Here is a 23236-nt window from a genome sequence, read left to right on the forward strand (position 1 = left end):
CCCTCTTCTGAGCCGTATCAGTTGAACGTGGATATAAAGATAGTACAACGAATAAGAGCTTTGCTGTCTTGTAATGCGAACGGAAGAAGACGATCCGGCAAAGGAAATATTTCAATCGAGACCCGAAATTGGGAAAAGCGAAGGGGCAGATCTCAACGTAGTTGGTAGAGGTAAGTGGAGGAGGATATGATCCCCTTTGGTTCTCCATGGACCAAGGATGGCTGCTGTGACTTGGAAAAAGGAAACAAATAGTTAAAATCGTCATTTTGTGGACTCTATTTATTTATCATGAAACCATCATCGTTAAAATATCCGTAACTATAGACCTTAAAGCCAGCGAAACCATCACTATAATCAAAGCCTCCACTAAAATCAAAACTGATTCATTGTCGCTTGCACCGCACTGTTTTTATACTTTCAGTTAGCCTCGTTCACCTATTTCTCCTAAGGTCTAGACTTTTCACGAACATGCCTTCTGGAGCAGTAGTATCTGATACTTGGTTATTTAGCTATATGCGAATAACAACTTTTGCTCTTGGCTGATGATAACGTGATGTGTATGTGAAATAATCTCTTTGCTACAAGCTGCTGGTTATATGTATGTGTGACTGCTTGCTTTATTGTTGTTGTGCATTTATTTAGTAGCAGCGTAGTGATGTATAAAGCTCCTAATATTCGCCACATTATGTTTCTCGTTTCTATTAATTAACATAAATATAAAATTAGTAATGTATTTGGGTTTACTTTAACTCAGGGTTCAAAGCTTATTACATATAACATACATTTTCCATGAAGGGAAAATTTAAAATGCGTAATTTGAAGAAGGTTTGCTACCGTTAACTTTTTTCTCGTCCGCTTCTTGCTCTGTTATTGCTTCAATAAAAAGAAAATATTTTCACAAAATCTTTTGTTTACTGTGTTTGATTGAAAATTACTTTTTCGCACATTTGCCGAAATGTGAACTCTTCATCTACATATGCATGTTATAAGCACATACCTAGTGAAAGAACGATACGTGTACTGAGTAAGTAGTATCGATACTTTTCCAAAAAATACTCGATTATTTCGTACTCGATACATTTTTCCAAGTACTGAGTAAAGTATCAATACTCTACCTCGATATTTTTCCCCGATACTTTACCAAGTGCCGATGCTCTACATGTTTAAGATCAACAAAGTTCAGTCCATTAACGCCATAAATTCTGCACTCAGTTTAAACCGCCTTTTTGATAACGGTGGTAAAAGGAAAGTACGGGTTTATTGTCGAGAATCACTAGCCGCAACAAAATAATGAAAAGCTGCTAACTCCTACACTTTAAACTTGTCGTGCAATAGAGCTCTTTCGTTCTTCTATGAAACTTTAGTGGATGGAGTTAACCACTTTTACATTATCGTTGACGATATATTGGTATTGAAAATGTTCGAAGTCAGATTATATCCACGCCCACTTTGGGAAATGGGAAAGGAACAATGCCTTAACAAATACTGAGGAAGTGGGGGAACTTGACGAATAAAAAAATATAAACGCGTTTCTCTCGAAAACGCAATAGGGTCGTTTCATGTTTCCAGGTCACATATGTATATATTTCCAGTAGACTGGTGGCCTAAACAGATATGGTAGTACAAAGTACACAAGTTAAAGAAAAAGGCAGATGAATTTTCACTGGGAAGCTTTCATGGCAGAAATATATTCGGCAAGCTTGCGAAACCACTGCCGAGAGCGACCCCATTTGAAAAGATTTTTTCCGACTTAAAAGACTTTTTTTAAATGCCATAAGTCAACCAAAGATCCTTTAATTCATTTAATGTTCGTGACGATTCTTTAACATATATGAAAGTGCACAAAATTAGGTACATTGTGTTCGGTTTCGTCCAAATTTTAACTTCCTTACTTGTTTTCTACTAAATTCAAAACATAAGATCTCATTGAAAAAAAGTTTTTTCACTATTGATAAAACTTCCCAAGTACTCACTTGGATTGAGTATACACGATACTTTTTACTAAGTATGAGTACTAGCATCGATACTTTGATCCGAGTATTTTATATTAGTACCTGTATCGATACTTTTTTTTAAATGTTCTATCACTACACATACCTACGTACACATCAACATAATTAGACACGCATCACAGAACTCAAAGTGACTACATAGCCCTCAAATTAAAGTCACGCTTTCAAAACTCATCAGTATGCCAGTGAAAAGCCTTAACATTAGATTGACAGCCAGCTAGCAAGAGTTATAGGACGTTTATGCAGCTAAAGCAACCAAACTTCTGGGTTTTACTGGCGCTAAAACACTGAATCACTGAAACACTTTATATCTTGAAGCTGTTATTAGGCTAGTCAATGATTCTTGGAAAAAAATGCTGAAAGTATGTCTCAGCTGTTTTTCTTTGACATTTTTTCTTTTGAAAAGTTTGATTATCTGATTGATTTGCCTATACTGAAAGTCATTTCAAAGATAGGCAAAAAAGGATACCACACGGAGGGAGTTCTTTCTCAACTACTTTGGGTCGTGAATGACTTGCTTAAGGGTCTAGCGGGTTGGACGTACGATTATGACTAAGAAATCCTTGGCAATGAAAAGTTTGCTGAATATACCTAGAATATTTCACAGGGGTACACCTGGTAATAGCTATTGAGACTAGGCTATGAAGACTTCATTTGCTATGTACGGTTGTCGAGGGAAATTGGCCGTATGATACGTGGATCAAACCGATTCTCTTTTATGGAGATCTGGCCTCGTGGATAGCCCAAGATACTTCTTTCACGGTCAAAATTGTGCACCGATTTGTGTGGTTGAAATAAGCAGTGCTCTTCGTATAAAACCTCTATAAAATAGACATTGTAGGCGAAATGAGCGCACGGCAATAAGAGACGCAGGAAATAAACTTATGAATTATGAATTGTTTTTGTTTTTATCGGCCTATTGATAAATCATTCAAGGTTCGAATCGAGCTCAAGGCCAGAAAAATAATTTTTTTCTAATGATAATTATTGTTATTTTTTAATTTTTCTAAATTTGAAAAATTGTATTTTGTTTTTGGAATAGTAAGTAGAAAATTTTTCAGACAACCTGCCATAGCTGCGCAGATAGATCCATTTCGAAGGGTGCTAAGCCTTCATCATTCTTGACAAGACAGAATGCTGTGCGCCACCTGTCGCCCCTGTTGCCAGATTCTACACTCACATTCTCTCAAGGTTAAAAAGCTAATGTGGCAATGGATCTAGGCTGGGTGAAAGGGATTCCCTCTCAGGGATGCTATCCGCCATTTTAACTGTTTTAAAACTTAACTCAGTTAGCCAGTCGGTTATCAAAGCACTACTGAACGACCTCCCTCGTGGCATCAAACTACTTTTTGATAAAAATTATCTATGTAAACGTGGCTGCCAGTAGAGTTTTTGGTAGTTTGTTGTCCGCTTGCTCTCTGACTCTTCACAAATTGGCTTCATGTCTGCTAAGAAAGCGGCTTGTTGATGCTGAGGTAGGATATTGCTGGTGCTGAGGTGGGATATTGCTGGCCGTTTGCTCTCTGATTTTTGACTGTTTGGTTTGATGTCAGCAGCTAAGCAAGTGTTTTGCTTATTAGGTTCTATAATTATCTCTGTAAATTGTAGTGCTAATAGGAGGATGCCAAATTGAAGTCACGGCGTTCCTTCTTAATAATCTGCAGAGCCTCAACTTTGTTAGCTTTATGGAAGACGTCGAGGTGAAATCAACCAGTCACTTCATGCTCAGATGCTCAGCACGTATTCGACTCTTTGGATGAAATATCCAAGATGGGAAGGTTTTTCATGTTGCCATCTTCAAATAAAATATTTTGCATTGGAATCTTCCTATCTACACTTAGATAGTTAATGCTACGTAACCCATTAACCGCCACTTATCAACCCAGCCATGACTTTTTTCATTCCGAAATCAAATGCGCATTGCAATTGTTTGATCTATATTTGAAAAGTAAATATGACGACTCTTAATCTTCGGTGATTATCTTTCGGTGATTCTAAAATCAAATACCATTACCGGCCATTTATTAACCCATTGTCGACGAAATTTTTTTTTAGACAGTAGTTTTTTTTTAATGCTAAAATCAAATATTTCGCATCAGAATCTCTGGATCTACACTAAGTATGTGAATGCTTAAAGTCCTTATAATTCACTGACATGTATTAACCCATTGACGACTTATTTAGTTTTTATTCTGAGATAAAATACTTTGGCATCGGAATTGCTTGATCTACACTTGAATAGTAAACATGCCGAATCTTTACCTAAAACGGAAGGTGTAACCCATTTGTGTCCTTCTATGGATCGGCAACTGTGAAGGATTTCCTCCATATGGGATGTATGTGTAGGATTCAGGGATGGCGACAAAAGAATGTGAGGTTGCCTCTTGAAGTATGCGAGAATAAAGGGTTTCGAAAGATTTTTGATCCTTGCTGTGATGGCAATGGCGTGTTCCAAAGGAAATGGATAAAAACGCTTTGGAAGGAGCGCTTACAATGTTTTGAAACATCCGTTAAGAATTGTAATGAAATTTGGGAAATTCCGCTTATTTGAAACCTTCTGCTAACGTTCGAATCGCTAAACTGTTGAAAAAATCACTCCAATATTCAGTATTGCAATCTGGTGTTTATTTAGATTACTTTGGGAGTAGTACTTCACAATTATACTTCACAACCAACAGAGTGCTTAAATCAAAGCTGGTAGTTATTACTCAGCTTGCGCTGCTTTTATACTCTCTGTTGGCTCGTCCGCATATTTTTTTTCCAAAGGTCTAGACGTTTCACCTTCTAGAACTGTTGTATCTCCTGCTTGGTGATTTAGTTACATGCGTGTGTAAGTGTAAGTAAGAAATTTGGCTTATGACCACATCTGTGTGTGTGATATATCTCTTCGTTGCCTTGTACATAAGTCTTGCTAGCTTTAAAGGGCTAATTAAACTTCCTTTACCCTAACGCCATAGTCGTAACCATACCCATATCCATAACCATCTCCAATGTGATCGATTGGTGGTGCCTTAACCTAAAAATCGTGAAAATTTCATAAAAATGAAGAAACAGCAAAAAATTACAGACATATTCCACAAAAAATAAGTCTCTTAGTCATAACATATCCAAAGCAATGAATAAAATCTACAAAAAGTTATTAAATTCACCAACTCAAATATTTTTAGGTTATGGATACGGCGAAAAACCAAAAACAAAATGGTTGGCTATGGTATGGTTATGGCGTTAGCGTTAGGGTATGGCACCATTAATCGATTGCATTGATTTCCATAAGGTAGGTCCGATCAGCTGTTTTATCGGGTTGTGGTTATGTGGTTATAAGTCACCATTAATTGGCCCTTAATGTGTACATGTACATAAGAGTGGCTGCTTCATGTTCTTGTTGTGGCCTGATTATTTACTAACAGTCTAGTTATGTCAACATTCTTACCTTCTTGTTTAATACTTTAGCTTAGCTAGCCAACCCAGCTCTTTGTTTTGCGTAAATGCATTTAGTAACAGGCTTTTCGGTTCAGCATAAAAGCCATTTCGAATACATTGACTTTTGTTTTTCATCTAACAAGAAAAACTGCATACCCTCACATATTGGGCATACTTACATTGTATATAAAATTTTAGTCACATGACTTTAGATTTTTGTGTGTTTGTGCTTAACTTGCATACTATGGCAGAAAGATATTTGTTAAGGACTAGCAGTGTACATGTTTGAGACTATGTATGAGTCCGTGTATGTATATGTAACGGTGTATATTGATCCGTACTTACATAAGGCAAGTTTGAATTTCATTGCTTTTCTTTCAATTTAAATTTCGAATGCAGTGCCATCAGTAGCCGCTGTAGTTGTTGCTGCTTGCTATGGCCACTCGATGGCCCTTTCCCTTACTCTACCCACCTTTGGTAAATCCACTGATGATGATGTCGCTTTAGTTCTCGCAACATTATTGCATTACTTTGTACCAAGTAAAGCATGTTTAGTAGTTTTTCTTTTCGCAATAAAGGCGATGCTAACTTTACTTTTAATTTAATATTAGTTTTCAGTTTTACAATTTGTATTCCACCTACTTGAATATGTAGATTTATTGCATTTATTATACTAATAAATCTAACTTCAGAGCTAAGTTCAACAAATGAAATTAAACTTTTATGAAAGTAGGCCGGACATGTTTAAAATGTTTATGAAAAAAAAAAAAAATAATAATAATAATAAAAAAAAGCAGTAAATAAATATATGCAGCTGCACTAGCACAATGGTATTATAACTTTACCAAGCAAAGGTGTACAAGAGTGACTAGCGGTTGCATACACGGTCAAAAAATTTGAGACTAAATTTTAAACTTTTTTGTACTACATACATATTGTGGCGAATGTTAATATTACTAGGCTGTTAGTAAATAATCACGCAACAACAAAAACATGAAGCGGCCACTCTTATGTACATGAACACATCAATTTAATCATCATTTACACACATACATGGAAGGCGACGAGAAGTACATGCACACACATAACCAGCAGCTCGAAGTGAAGAGATATCTCACACACACACATGTAGTCATCAGCAGAATTTCTTGTTCAAACATACACATGCATATAACTAAAATTACCAAGCAGAGGATACAACAATTCTAGACGGTGAAACGTTTAGACCTTTCGAGAAATGTGTGGACGAGTCAATAGAGAGTATAAAAGCAGAGCAAGCTGAGGAATGACTAATCAGTTTTGATTTAAACACGATCTTGGTTGTGAAGTATAATTGTGAAGTACTACTCCCAAGTAATCTGAATAAAGCCCAGTTTGCAACACTGAATATTGGAGTGATTTATTCAACAGTTTAGCGATTCGAACGTTAGCAGAAGGTTTCAAACAAGCGGAATTTTCCAAAAATTCGTTACAATAAGTATAAGACCAAACCAAATAAGTATAAGACAAGACCAAAATAAATATTCACAGCCTAGTATGGATTGTAAGCTTTTCGGTTTATAATATAAACCACATTTTTTTTTAATTTAAAACCTCTTTAGTTTCAAAATAAAACGTATGATGGTGGTAGTGTCGCTCGATCTGACGTTCACCATAAAAGTACAGGTAATCTACTTGTCACGTATAAAATTGCGTTGAACGCGTCTATATAAAAAAGTTGATTGTGACGCGGCCATAAATGCTGCACAATAACAATGTAAAAATAATTCTGGGGGATTCCGCTTATTTGAAACCTTCTGCTAACGTTCGAATCGCTAAACTGTTGAATAAATCACTCCAATATTCTGTATTGCAAAATAGTCTTTATTAGACAGTACTATTATACTTCACAATTATACTTTACTTCGCAACTGATAGCGTGTTTAAATCAAACTGATAACTAATTACTCAGCTTGCGCTGCTTCTATACTCAACGTTGTTTCGTTCGCATAATTCTCCTAGGGTCTAGACGTTTCACCTTCTAGAACTTTTGTATCTCCTGCTTGGTTACCAGCTATATAAGTATGTGTATGTGTGAGTAACTAATTCGGCTGATGACTACATCTGTGTGTGTGAGATACCTCTTCGTCGCCTTCTACATAAGTGTTGCTAGCTTTAATGTGTACATGTACATAAGAGTGGCTGCTTCATGTTTTTGTTGTTGCGTGATTATTTACTAGCAGCTTAGTGATGCTAATATTCGTCACATTATGTTAACGCTAGCGAATACGAGATGCAGAATATGAGAGCAACATAAGCGATCGTTGAGAGAGACGAATGGTCTAGACCCTGGTGGAAATAATGACGATGCAACTGTAGTTGTATTAACGATAAAGACACTCCCCGAAGGTTTTGGGGAGTGTTATCGATGTTGATTGCCCTTTGCCGGATATACATAGATCCGATACTTTCCGGTAATAAAGCACCATTAAGGTACTAGCCCGACGATCTCAGGAACAATTAATAATATTCACTTTAAACCTTCTAGGCCATTCCGCACCCCACCCGCTACTTGCATGAGAAACTTGGGGTCGCCAGAGCCTCGCCTGGTAAATATGAGTATGATACATTCATATTTGTAACATGATTTCCCACGCGTAGGCGAGGTAGACGATTGGGTTGCGGAAGCTTTGAAGTTATTAAGCTTGGTATTGCGCCAATTAATATTTGAATCCCATCGAGGCAACTCAAGGGTATAATTGCGGCGCAATCAAAGGAGTCAAAATCAATTTGATTTTAACCATAAGGGAAGTACGTGAATATATTCCATTGTTGAGTTCTATTAGCATTGTTGCGGTGAATTAAACGCATTTTGTATACGGAACATTTGAGTTTGTCTAATTGGCAGTTCAGTGAATGGACCGATAACAGACGAATCAAGAATTTGTCGAAAAACGCTACAATTTGTGTCAGAAATTGTTTAATAATTTCCATTATTCAAGTGGTCAGCAGGGACATGGCCGAGTTGAATGAATTGAAGATCTTTTAACTGAAAAAGGAGTTGGAAACCCATGTATTGAATGCTAGCGGTAATAAATCCGCAGTAAAATCAGTATGCATAAATTTCGTCATAAATATAAAGGTCACCTTGCTAACAGCAGTCCAACAGTTTATTTGTCAGCAGATTCGTGGAAATAAATTCATAATAGAAGGCTCCTCTCCAAAAACTCTGTGTACATAGAGTCTTTCGCCGTGAAAACGAGGGCAGTGAAATATTACATGTCCTGCGCTTTCCAATTCGGAGGGACAGTGTGGACAGAAATGATCCTCCTATATCCCACGCTTATGTAGATATTTTTGCGGCGCCAGATCAATATCTATGTGAGGTGGTCATTTAGCTCGCTGTGTTTTTGCTTGTACCATTTTGCTATATTCCGAACCTGCATGATGGTCCAGCGCCCTTTTCTCACTTCTTTCCAACCGTTCTTGCCACCTAACCTTGCGCTTTTCTTAGCATCTTCAGATGGTCGGCTGATTCCAATGCCATACAGATCAGTCATTTCACCTGAGAGTAGATGTACTGGGATTTTCCTGGATAAAACATGTATCGCATCGTCGGACACCGTCCGATAAGTACATGCTATTCGTATATATGGCAGGGTGCTAGTATATCTTTTTGGTGGACCATTTCAGATCCGCGTCATACTGGTGCTGTATATAATATTATCGAGCTGGTTACGTTGGATAATAGCTGACGCGTAACTTCGCCTGGGCCGCCGATGTTGGACATTATTCGCGGTAGGGCTCCACTAACTCTAGAAACTTTCTCCCCCATCGCCCTGAAGTGTTCCTTAAAAGTAAATTTTGAGTCAATGTTTAGTATTAGATATTTCAAGAGCGCTTTAAGCTCAGCAAAACCACTTCTGTCTTATTGCTAGGCATCTCCAGCCCATACAGATTCGGCATTATAAGTATCTTATCATACCTGACTTGATATGTGTGACACGATAAGGTGATATTACCCTTGCATAAGTCAACTGGAAATTTCTGTGAAAGATATATAATACTGTGATGAATATTAGCATCACTAAGCTGCTACTAAATAAATGCACAACAACAACAAAGCAGCCACTCTTATGTAGAAGGCGACGACGAGATATCTCATCACACACACACACACATGTAGTCATCAGCCGAAGTAGTTACTCACATATACACGCATATGGCAGTAGAAAACATAAACTACAAATATACATGTATATAGATGGTAACCAAGCAGGAGATACAAAAGTTCTAGAAGGTGAAACGTCTAGACCTTAGGAGAAATATGCGAACGAAGCAACAGAGAGTATAAAGGCAGCGCAAGCTGAGCAAGCATTAGCCAGTTTTGATTTAAGCATGCTATTGGTAGTGAAGTATAATTGTGAAATACTATGCCCAAAGTAATCTAAATAAAGACCAGTTGCTGATGGCGAGTCTCGGCTCAATATTGCCTAAAAAGCTCTCATTATGCACTGAGTTTCATTTTAAAGATATTAATCATTCTCACCAGAAATATTTTCTTACTTAAATTTTGTCTATTTATGAGTGGACCTTAAATCTTTTTTATGGGCCGTAATTAAAGCGACTTGCGAAACGCAGCTGTGTGTTGGTTAATTTGAGGTTCAATTCTTACTTTTCTTTCTCAAATTTGTTTTTTCCGCTAAACTGGTGTTTGCCTTATTATCACTCTGTGCTTTCATAATTCTATAAGCCATTAATAAATTGAATTGAATTACTAAATAATTGGAAGGGTAAATAAGTCAGCCAGTTGGTAAGAACTGTTTAACTTGATATAGAATTGCAAACTCCTACTCTTAGAACAATGTGCAGCTATTTCGTGGAGATGTATGGGGTGTGTTGCGTGGGAATGGTTGAGCAAAAGCTTGCGCTTATAATTAGCGCAATTAAGATAACTTCCGAAAAGTTAAATTAAAAGTGTAAAAGTTTCAGTTACTCTTTTAAGCATTTGGGGAGGTAACTCAATTTTCCAAATTATGCGTTTCCCTTTTTGGGATAATACGTTTAATGTTTAGTTTTGATATGGCATACTGCACAGACTTCGAAGTTTAGCAGAATGCATAGCCTACTCTTAAAGACATGGGATTCGAGCCTGTTTAGAAAATTCTGCTGCATGGAACTGTTATATCGTATTAAGATGGCAGATGCAAGTCACCCATCGTATTTACTTTGAACTAACTCTACACTTAAATTGTCTAGTATCTCATTTTACTATATTCGTTTCCGGCATGCTGATTTTCTCACATCTTCATAGATGGTAGGTATAATTTATTATACTCTGACGAATATTATGATCACTAAGCGATAATACATCACTAAGCCGATACTAAGCAGCCGCGCGTATCTACGTAAACAAATCAATCATCATGTACACACATACATACAAGGCAGCAGAGAGATACTCACAAACGCATGTCATCATCAGCCGAAGTAGTAGACACATACACACACGCATATGGATACAAACTAGAAATATAGATGTATATAGCTGGTAAACAAGCATGAAGTTCACGAAATTACTAGACCTTAGGAGAAATGGTTGAACAAGGAAACCGAGAGTATAAAAGCAGCACAAGCTGAGGCATGACTAAGCAGTTTGATTTAAACACGCAATTAGTTGTGAAGTAAGAGTTATTGTGAAGTACGCTCAAAGTAGTGTAATAAAGACCATTTTGCATTATGGAATATTGAGCTATTTATTCAACAGTTTAGCTATTCGAACGTTAGCAGAAGGTTTAAAATAATCGGAGTTTCTCTAAATTTGTTACAATACTTAAATTTGCAGTATTGCGCTGAAAAAATCTAGAAAAATCAGGCTGTCAACTATATATAGTACTAATCTTTTGTTGTTGGCTATTACTTACTATTATCGTTACAGTGCGTATTCTTTCGCTTACAATTAGATTGAGTGTTTGTGCCCGAGCGAGTTAGGGTGCTCAGAATATACCCGCGGCAGATATGCCTGCCGGAAGAGGCGACTAAAATACCCAAATGATTCAAGAGGTTATGTAGCGCAACCCTTTCAAAAGGTTACCAGCGCAATTTACAGCTTCTCCAACCCAATTGAGGAGTTGCAGTAAAAAGGGGTTTAGGGTCAGAGACCCCTTTTTGCGTAAAACAGCTCAATAGGTAGAAGAGGTCCACTTTTATACCTAAACCAAACATTTTTTAAATATCTCTGAAACTTACTTCATGAAAACGAAAAATGTAAAAATCTAAAAAGCTGTGTAAACGTCTTCCGATTTCGTTGAAATTTCATATTTGCCCTTTTTTACATAAGAAATGTGATATAAAAAAGTTCAATAATATACCACTGTTGCTTCTATGTTATATGCAAAAAGGTAGCATTTATCCCCAATTTATTTCGTCACAGTTTTACATATAGATTATATATGAAATATACTATATAATAATAAAATGTTTGAAATACTACGACAACAAAAGTGCTATATCCCCTCAAATGCTTAAAAACAAGATCTCAAAACAGATTTTTCAAGTTCCCTTTGTGTACGCAACTCCTCAATTGTCAGTCCACCTCGCCCTGGCGAATCCTGTTTCTTTGGCAGCCGAGGCTCAGGCGACCCAAAGATCCACATGGAACTAGGATGTGGGGGTCGTTATTACCTAGAAGGTTCAACGTGGTCTTACTAAAATGTTCCCGATATGCTAGGGCTAGTACCTTAAAGAGGGACGTCGCAACGAAATGTTTATTAGGGGGAAAAACCCAAATATTAAAACAGTACATATTTCTATAAATTTTTCATTCAATATTTATTACATACACATTCATATTTATTTCGATTATTTTCTATTAATTTTCACAGTTTAACAAAATATCGGGTCAAAATAGATCAGTCATTGAGTGATAACTTTCTGAACGCACCGTTGAGTAATTACGATCCACTCAATAGTTGGAATTTTGGGTCAAATTACTGAGCACACATTTTTTTCGTTATATTTGCCCAACGTTTTTATACGGCTGTCTGGCAGCTCTTTGATTTTAAAGTGTTGGCTATGAATAACATTTTTATACCCAGCTGTACTTGCACATAGGGTATTATAACGTTGATTGGATAACGGTTGGTTGTACAGGTATAAAGGAATCGAGATAGATATAGATTTCCATATATCAAAATCATCAGTATCGAAAAAAAAATTTGATTGAGGCATGTCCGTCCGTATGGTATTGAAAATGAGCGAACTCGGATGATAACCACGCCCACTTTTTATATATATAACATTTTGGAAAACACAAAAAAACTGATTATTTAGTAAATAATACACCTGGAATGTTGAAATTTGACGTGTGGACTGTTACTGAGACTCTTGATAAAAGCTTGAGAATTTTTTTAAATGGGCGTGGCACCGCCCACTTGTGATAAAATCAATTTTACAAATATTATTAATCATAAATCAAAAATCGTTAAACCTATCTTAACAAAATTCGGCAGAGAGGTTGCCATTACTATAAGGAATGCTTTGAAGAAAAATTGACGAAATTGGTTAAGGACCACGTCCAGTTTTATATAAAGGATTTTTAAAAGGGTCGAGGACGAAAATAATAAGTTAAATCTTAGCGAAAAGGGCTTTATGTCAATGGTATTTCATTTCCCAAGTGAATTTATAGCAATAAATAGGAAAAAATTCAAATTTTAAAAAATGGGCGTGGCACCGCCCCTTTTATGACTAAGCAATTTTCTATGTTTAGGGAGCCATAATTCGAAGAAAAATTTACATATCGTAACAAACTTGGGTACACAAATTTTCCTTATAGTAGAAAATATTTCTAGTAAAAATGGATAAGATTGGTTAAGGACCACGTCCACTTTTATATAATAAATGACTTTAAAAAGGGTCGTAGGCAAAAATAATAGATTAAATATTAGCGAACAGTAGTTTTGTACCAATCGTATTTTGTGCCATTATAACAAGAAATGGGAAAAAATTGAAATCTTGAAAAGTGGGCGTGGCCCTGCCCCTTTCTTACAATGCATTTCTCAACGTTTCTGGAGCCATAACTCGAAGAAAAATTTGGTGCACATACATATATGCCTATTAACAGGAAATATTTTCAGTAAAAATGAACTAAATCGGTTAAAGCGCCTTCTTTTATATAAAATATTTTGTAAAAGTGCGTAGATGCAAGTAATAAGCTATTTCTAGTAAAAGTTGGAAAATTTCATTAATAAACCTGCCCTTTTTTTGTAATAACGCTTTTTACTACAATGGCACTTGTATGTTTATGTGTATTGTTCTGTTATATCTTAATTTTAAAATATACAGTAGGGAAATCTCCATAACTGAAGGAAAACTGCATTATTACCCGCTCAAGGTCATTGGTGTTAGCCTCTGTATCCTTTTTGCTTCCTTTAAATGAAAATTAGTTCAGAATAGAACAATATGTATATGTATTATTGCACAACCTTGTAACACTATTAAGCACTCAAAACAAAGAACAACAGCATTTAAGGCTGGGTATGTAACGTTCGGTTTCACCCGAACTTAGACTTCCTTACTTGTTCCTCTTAATATCATTTTGAAGTATAAAAAATAATTTATATGATTTTTAATAATCGGGGATTGCCCATATTGCTTTTTTTTTTTTTTTTTTAAATGTATGACAACATTTATTTGAAGCAATTTTTTAATTTTATAATTTATTTAATAATTTGGGAAAAATTTACACAACGTGACATCAGGACGGACAAGGCGACAGCTGTTTCGATTATACCTTGTAAATCTCTTCAAAGCCTTTTCTCCCGGGAGTGGGAGTCGAACTCGCACCCCTACGATAGTTGAAATGGTTGTAAACGCATTCAGCTACGTCATGCCTGTTGTGAAGTCTTTCCCAATTGCCTTCTTTTTGCATATTTTAATCTTTTACACATTGCATACTTCGTATGCAATTATGTGTTAAAGCTATGCTTGGTACGGCGGTTTTCAAAGAAACTTTGGTTTTGTTGCTGTTTTCGTTCTATTTATAGAACTACAACGAATTAACCAATTTTGTCTGTTTGTATGATTTTTAATAATCGGGGATTGCCCATATTGCTTTTTTTTTTTTAAATGTATGACAACATTTATTTGAAGCAATTTTTTAATTTTATAATTTATTTAATAATTTGGGAAAAATTTACACAACGTGACATCAGGACGGACAAGGCGACAGCTGTTTCGATTATACCTTGTAAATCTCTTCAAAGCCTTTTCTCCCGGGAGTGGGAGTCGAAATCGCACCCCTACGATAGTTGAAACGGTTGTAAACGCATTCAGCTACGTCATGCCTGTTGTGAAGTCTTTCCCAATTGCCTTCTTTTTGCATATTTTAATCTTTTACACATTGCATACATTGCATCTTTTACACATTGCATACTTTAATCTTTTACACATTGCATACTTTATACAAATTATAAAATTAAAAAATTGCTTCAAATAAATGTTGTCATACATTTAAAAAAAAAAAGCAATATGGGCAATCCCCGATTATTAAAAATCATACAAACAGACAAAATTGGTTAATTCGTTGTAGTTCTATAAATAGAACGAAAACAGCAACAAAACCAAAGTTTCTTTGAAAACCGCCGTACCAAGCATAGCTTTAACACATAATTGCATACGAAGTATGCAATGTGTAAAAGATTAAAATATGCAAAAAGAAGGCAATTGGGAAAGACTTCACAACAGGCATGACGTAGCTGAATGCGTTTACAACCATTTCAACTATCGTAGGGGTGCGAGTTCGACTCCCACTCCCGGGAGAAAAGGCTTTGAAGAGATTTACAAGGTATAATCGAAACAGCTGTCGCCTTGTCCGTCCTGATGTCACGTTGTGTAAATTTTTCCCAAATTATTAAATAAAAAATAATTTATGAAATTCTTTTCCTTAAAATTTAAGATTAATTATTTCTTTTGACAGTTGGGTCAACTCGCTGTTCATAAAACAAAATTTTTATCACTCAACTCATGAAAACATGTTTGCAACGTATCAACAAAAAGTGTGTTTTCAAAAAGCGCCCATTGCCTTGGTATTTGTTCTGATTCAGTCACAGTCATGAATAAAAACCTCTGTTACTGAAAGGTCACAACCACAGACCACGATGCTCCAAAAAAATTACGGGATCGGCCAACATTAGAACGAATTGTTTACATTTAGTGTAGTATGTGTCTCACATTCATGAAAATCTTCGATATATGTACAAACAAACGATACCATCCGTTTATCGACTCTGAAATGATATCTTTAAGCTCTGTTTACACTTCGAAATATCAAGACTTGCCATTGTCTGGCGAATGACAATAAGTAATTTATGACAACAGATGATGAATTCACATAAAGTGGTTATATATTGCCCCCGGTCGGAATTTATGCGGGGACAGCCGCGTATTTACACTTTCTTGTGACACTGACTGTATGTAAACGGGCTCATAGACTTACGCCACACAAGATATCTTTGTATTGCGCTAATGTAAAATTCAAATAATCCAATGTATATATTATTCTACCACAACCAATACTTTTCATTCCATTCGCGCAATTTTCCTTTAAGTTAAATAAAATAAATTCATTTAACTCAATTAGTTTTAGCAAAAGTTGCTCACACGCCACCACCGCAAACCATCTAATAAACATACCAACTTCTGTAGTTGGTTTTTTTTTGCAAGCGAGCTTGAAAAAAACGTTTTAACTAGCTAAACAGTTTCACCTTGGGGGAACCATACAGGTGGTGTAAAGAAATCAGTTCATTGGCACTTTTTTAGCTGCTTTGACATTTCTACTTCAGTAAGCGTTTGACAATAATCCAGAGAATTGCAAAAACAATTATTATGGCTGTTAATTTCGTATATCTGTACATTCGTATGTGCATATCGTTCGCACGTTCACAATAGTGCCCTTTTTTCGTCGACTGTTGCTTAAGCGATTTCATCTCAAACCCCTTAGCCAGCTCAACTAGCTTACTTTGTGTTATTGCTTTGTGTCCAATTTCTTAATCTACCTCGCGTTTTATTTCCACTCACTTGCAAAAAAGCCGCTTATGTAGCAGTAAAAAAAAATCAATTTACAACATTTAACTCCACCAAGTACAGCCAAGTGTAAGCGAGAATTTTCAATGACAATCTACAATACTTACACAAATGTTTACCTGCTAAGTTAGGTTATAATGAAATTGTTTCGCTCTGCGCATTTATTCTTATCTTGTAAGCAAGATGGAGCTAAAACTCACAATCTCTCTTTTTATACTCAGCTGAGCAGAGCTCACAGAATATTGTGGCGAATGTTGACATCACCAGGCTGTTGGTAAATAATCACGCAACAACAAAAACATGAAGCAGCCACTCTTATGAACATGTAAACATTAAAGCGAGCCACACTTGTGTACATGAACACATTAATTATCATTTACACACATATATAGAGGGCGACGAAGAGATAACTCACTCACACACATGTATTCATCAGCCGAAGTTCTTACTCACACATACACACGCATTTAACTAATTACCAAGCAGGAGATACAAGAGTTCTAGGAGGTGAAACCTTTGGAGAAATATGCGGACGAGGCAACAGAGAGTATAAAAGTAGTTTTGCAAGCTGTGTTTTGGCAGTCTTTGAAGATTGGCAGGAACGTTACTCCTATTACTATATAAAAAAAAATGTAAGGCGCGATAACCTCCCAAAAGATCGAAGGCCGAACTTCTCTTCCAATTTGCGCCGTGCTCCTCTTGATTTTCCCTACAAATTGGCCGGACGGGACCTGTATGTTTTATGCCGACACTGCCGAGGGGCGACCCCGCTTAGAAAAATTTTCTTCTAATTGAAAAACCTTATTTCTAAAATTTTGATGTTGCTTTGCCCGGGGTTTGAACCCAGGGCATACGGTGTGGTAGGCGGAGCACGCTACCATCACACCACGGTGGCCGCCCGATTACTATATGTATTCTAAATAAAAATTAGCAAAATCGGATTAAGAACACGCCCACTTTAAAAAAAGAAATTTTAAAAGCCAAATACAAAAATAAAAGAAATTTCGAAATGGGCGTGGCTCCGCCCTTTTTCATTTAACCCTGCTTTCATAACATACGTCTGCGAGGCGTATCACATTTTTTATTTTTGGTCTCCTTCTTACAATTGCTGTCTCAGCAAACTCATACTCACATTTGCCTCAGTCGTTACTCACAGCTTTGCGGTGGTGGTTGATCTTGCAGAGTAAGTTTCGTATTTCATGAAATATGGATGTTATATACGCTTGAGAGACGTATCGTTATGATTTGTGTTACTTTTACGCTTTAAATTTATTTTAAAATTAATGTGCCTAGGCCATCCTCGTAGAAATTTTAACTAAGAAATGGCAAGAAATCAAGGACTAGACGACATGCAAATAGATAAGTATCTGCAAAACCTTTCCAGCGACTATAGTTCCTCGGAAGAGGATAGTGAGGTAGAAGACGAGTTATTAGAAGATGTTCTTTGGAGTGACATAGAAGATGAAAACGTTGATGAAGAAGATAGTATCGAGAATACACAACCAGACGTGGATGAGCCACATGAAGCCTTAAATGATACACGATCCTTCGATAAGCGCATAATTGTAGTACCTAAGCCCACAATACGAAGTAGAAGCCAATATTGCTGGACTAGTTCAAAGGAAAGAAATGCTGGCAGAGTGCTGTCAATGAACATCGTTCGAACAGCCAGAGGTCCTACCCGAGCATGTAAATCTTTTTGCGAACCTATCTCGTGTTTTGATGCCTTTTTCACGGATGAAATAATATCCGAAATTACGCAGTGGACAAATGTTGAAATATCTCTAAAACGTGGCTTGCGCAGCAGTATACAATCAAGTTTACCTGAAAGATCTTTCGAAGGCAGGAATATAAACGAAGAAACATCTACATATGTAAAAAAAGAGATATTGTACATTCTGCCCATCAAAAATTCGACGTACATATCTCTAAAATGACTTGTACGAAATGTTCAAAGCCCGTATGTAACGGACATAAAAGTATTATTTGCAACTCATGTATATAGAATGTTAATTAATTATATATATTTAATTAATTAAGTTTATAGAATGTTAATTAATTAATTAATAATTGTACTTTTATGAATTAACATTGAATAAATAAAATATTGCTAACTTATTGAATTTTTAAAAAAATTGTAATTTAATTTTTAAAGAAAGTTTTAGTTCCTCGCAGAGAATACTGCCCTTTTTGTTGATTCTTGGATGACAATAAAACTTTTTTAAAAAAAGTATTAAAAAGCAATTGCTCTTTATAAAAATGACTTTTATTAAAAAAATAACATTGAAATATCTGAAACATGATGATTTTTTTTTATATGTACTCATTAGTCATCAGGTGATGTCCTTAAACATTATACGCCTGGCAGGCGTATCGTTATGAATTAAGGGGTACAAAATAACGTTATGAGGGCTATAATACTTTTAATGCCATAATTCGAACAAAAATTTACCAATCCTTGCGAAATTTGGTAAGGGCATAGCTTCTATAACTGTTTTCTTTAAAAATGGGCGAAATCGGTTGAAGCCACGCCCAGTTTCTATACACAGTCGACGGTCTTTGCTTCCGCTCGGCCGTTAACACGATAACTTGAGCAAAAATCAATATATCTTTAGTAAATTTAGTTTACGTACTTATCTGAACTCCCTTTATCTTGGAATTAAAAATGGGCGAAATCCGACTATGATCACGCCCCCTCTTTTGATATCGAAAATTTCGAAAAATGAAAAAAATGCCATGATTCTATACTAAAAACGAAAAATGGGATGAAACATGGTGATTGGATTGGTTTTTTGACAGCAAAATATAACTTTAGAAAAAACTTTGTAAAATGGATGTGTCACCTATCATATTAAGTAGAAGAAAATACAGGGCGAAATCAAAAGCCCTTAGAATCATGGCAGGAATACTTTTCGTGGTATTACATATATAAATAAACAAGTAAGGAAGGTTAAGTTCGGGTGTAACCGAACATTACATACTCAGTTGAGAGCTATGGTGAAAACACAAGGGAAAATAACCATGTAGGAAAATGAACCGAGGGAAACCCTGGAATGTGTTTATATGACATGTGTATCAAATGAAAGGCATTAAAGAGTATTTTATGAGGGAGTGGGCCATAGTTCTATAGGTGGACGCCATTTAGGGATATAGCCATAAAGGTGGACCAGGGTTGACTCTAGAATGCGTTTGTACGATATGGGTATCAAATTAAAGCTGTTAATGAGTATTTTAAAAGGGCGTGGGGCTTAGTTCTATAGGTGGACGCCTTTTCGAGATATCGCCATAAAGGTGGACCAGGGGTGACTCTAGAATGAGTTTGTACGATATGGGTATAAAATTAAAGGTATTAATGAGGGTTTTAAAAGAGAGTGGTGGTTGTTGTATAGGTGGTCGCCTTTTCGAGATATCGCCATAAAGGTGGACCAGGGGTGACTCTAGAATGCGTTTGTGCAATATGGGTATCAAACGAAAGGAGTTAATGAGTATTTTAAAAAGGAGTGGGCCTTAGTTCTATAGGTGGATGCCGTTTCGAAATATCGCCATAAAGGTGGACCAGGGGTGACTCTAGAATGAGTTTGTACGATATGGGTATCAAATTAAAGGCATTAATGAGGGTTTTAAAAGGGAGTGGTGGTTGTTGTATAGGTGGTCGCCTTTTCGAGATATCGCCATAAAGGTGGACCAGGGGTGACTCTAGAATGAGTTTGTACGATATGGGTATCAAATTAAAGGCATTAATGAGGGTTTTAAAAGGGAGTGGTGGTTGTTGTATAGGTGGTCGCCTTTTCGAGTTATCGCCATAAAGGTGGACCAGAGGTGACTCTAGAATGCGTTTGTGCAATATGGGTATCAAACGAAAGGAGTTAATGAGTATTTTAAAAGGGAGTAATCCTTAGTTCCATAGGTGGACGCCGTTTCGAGATATCGCTGTAAAGGTGGACCAGGGGTGACCCCAGAATTTGTTTGTACAATATGGTTATCAAAAGAAAGGTGTTAATGAGTATTTTCAAAGGGAGTAATCCTTAGTTCCATAGGTGGACGCCGTTTCGAGATATTGCCACAAAGGTGGACCAGGGGTGACCCTAGAATTTGTTTGTACAATATGGGCATCAAACGAATGGTGTTAATGAGTATTTTAAAAAGGAGTGGGCCTTAGTTCTATAGGTGGATGCCGTTTCGAAATATCACCATAAAGGTGGACCAGGGGTGACTCTAGAATGTGTTTGTACGATATGGGTATCAAATTAAAGGTATTAATGAGGGTTTTAAAAGGGAGTGGTGGTTGTTGTATAGGTGGTCGCCTTTTCGAGATATCGCCATAAAGGTGGACCAGGGGTGACTCTAGAATGTGTTTGTACGATATGGGTATCAAATTAAAGGTATTAATCAGGGTTTTAAAAGGGAGTGGTGGTTGTTGTATAGGTGGTCGCCTTTTCGAGATATCGCCATAAAGGTGGACCAGGGGTGACTCTAGAATGTGTTTGTACGATATGGGTATCAAATTAAAGGTATTAATCAGGGTTTTAAAAGGGAGTGGTGGTTGTTGTATAGGTGGTCGCGGTTTCGAGATATCGCCATAAAGGTGGACCAGGGTGACCCTAGAATTTGTTTGTACAATATGGGTATCAAAAGAAAGGTGTTAATGAGTATTTTAAAAGGGAGTAATCTTTAGTTCCATAGGTGGACGCCGTTTCGAGATATCGCCATAAAGGTGGGCCAGGGGTGAATCTAGAATTCGTTTGTGCAATATGGGTATCAAACGAAAGGAGTTAATGAGTAATTTAAAGGGAGTGGGCCTTAGTTCTATAGGTGGACGCCTTTTCGAGGTATCGCAATAAACGTGGACCAGGGGTGACTCTAGACTTTGTTTGTATGATATGGATATCAGACGAAAGGTGCTAATGAGTATTTTTAAAATGGAGTGGGCCTTTGTTCTATAGGTGTTCGCCTTTTCGAGATATCGGCATAAAGATGGACCAGGGGTGACTTTAGAATATGTTTGTACGATATGGGTATCAAATGAAAGGTGTTAATGAGTATTTTAAAAGGGCGTGGGGCTTAGTTCTATAGGTGGACGCCTTTACGAGATATCGCCATAAAGGTGGACCAGGGGTGACTCTAGAATGAGTTTGTACGATATGGGTATAAAATTAAAGGTATTAATGAGAGTTTTAAAAGGGAGTGGTGGTAGTTGTATATGTGAAGGGGTTTTCCAGATATCGACCAAAATGTGGACCAGGGTGACCCAGAACATCTTCTGTTGGATACTGCTAATTTATTTATATATGTGATATCTGCCAAGATTTTAATGGTTTTTTATTTCGCCTTGCAGAACTTTTTCATTTTCTTCTACTTAATATGGTAGGTGTTACAACCATTTTATAAAGTTTTTTCTAAAGTTATATTTCGCATCAATAAAACAATGCAATTACCTTACCATGTTTCATCCTTTTTTTCGTATTTGGTATAGAATTATGGCATTTTTTTCATTTTTGGTAATTTTCGATATCGAAAAAGTGGGCGTGGTCATAGTCGGATTTCGGCCATTTTTTATACCAATACAAAGTGTGTTCAGATAAGTACGTGAACTGAGTTTAGTAAAGATATATTGATTTTTGCTCAAGTTATCGTGTTAACGGCCGAGCGGAAGGACAGACGAACGGCTGTGTATAAAAACTGGGCGTGGCATCAACCGATTTCGCCCATTTTCACAGAAAACAGTTAACGTAATAAAATCTATGCCCCCACCAAATTTTAAAAGGATTGGTTAATTTTTGTTCGACTTATGGCGTTAAAAGTATCCTAGACAAATTAAATGAAAAAGGGCGGAGCCACGCCCATTTTGAAATTTTCTTTTATTTTTGTATTTTGTTGCACCATATCATTACTGGAGTTGAATGTTGACATAATTTACTTATATACTGTAAAGATATTACATTTTTTGTTAAAATATTACTTTAAAAAAAATTTTTTTTAAAAGTGGGCGTGGTCCTTCTCCGATTTTGCTAATTTTTATTAAGCGTACATATAGTAATAGGAGTAACGTTCCTGCCAAATTTCATCATGATATCTTCAACGACTGCCAAATTACAGCTTGCAAAAGTTTTAAACTACCTTCTTTTAAAAGTGGGCGGTGCCACGCCCATTGTCCAAAATTTTACTAATTTTCTATTCTGCGTCATAAGTTCAACCCATCTACCAAGTTTCGTCGCTTTATCTGTCTTTTGTAATGAATTATCGTACTTTTTCGGTTTTTCGAAATTTTCGATATCGAAAAAGTGGGCGTGGTTACAGTCCGATATCGTTCATTTTAAATAGCGATCTGAGATGAGTGCTCAGGAACCTACACACCAAATTTCATCAAGATACCTCAAAATTTACTCAAGTTATCGTGTTAACGGACGGACGGACGGACGGACGGACGGACGGACGGACGGACATGGCTCAATCAAATTTTTTTTCTATCCTGATTATTTTGATATATGGAAGTCTATATCTATCTCGATTCCTTTATATATGTACAACCAACCGTTATCCAATCAAACTTAATATACTCTGTGAGCTCTGCTCAACTGAGTATAATAAATTAGCGGTACCCGACAGATGATGTTTTAGGTCACCCTGGCCCACATTTTGGTCAATATCTCGAAAACGCCTTCACATATACAACTAAGGCCCTCTCCCTTTTAAAATACTCATTAACACCTTTCATTTGATACCCATGTCATACAAACACATTC

General features: G+C 36.5%; 1 protein-coding gene across 1 annotated transcript in view; it reads right to left on the reverse strand.

Annotated features, from left to right (window-relative positions):
• Herc4 (HECT and RLD domain containing E3 ubiquitin ligase 4) overlaps window positions 1–23236 on the reverse strand; it is a 125435-nt gene that overhangs the window by 98536 nt on the left and 3663 nt on the right. The gene's annotated exons all lie outside the window — the stretch shown is intronic.

Source organism: Eurosta solidaginis, chromosome 5 (assembly GCF_040869045.1).
Source record: "Eurosta solidaginis isolate ZX-2024a chromosome 5, ASM4086904v1, whole genome shotgun sequence".
Lineage (NCBI taxonomy): Eukaryota > Metazoa > Arthropoda > Insecta > Diptera > Tephritidae > Eurosta > Eurosta solidaginis.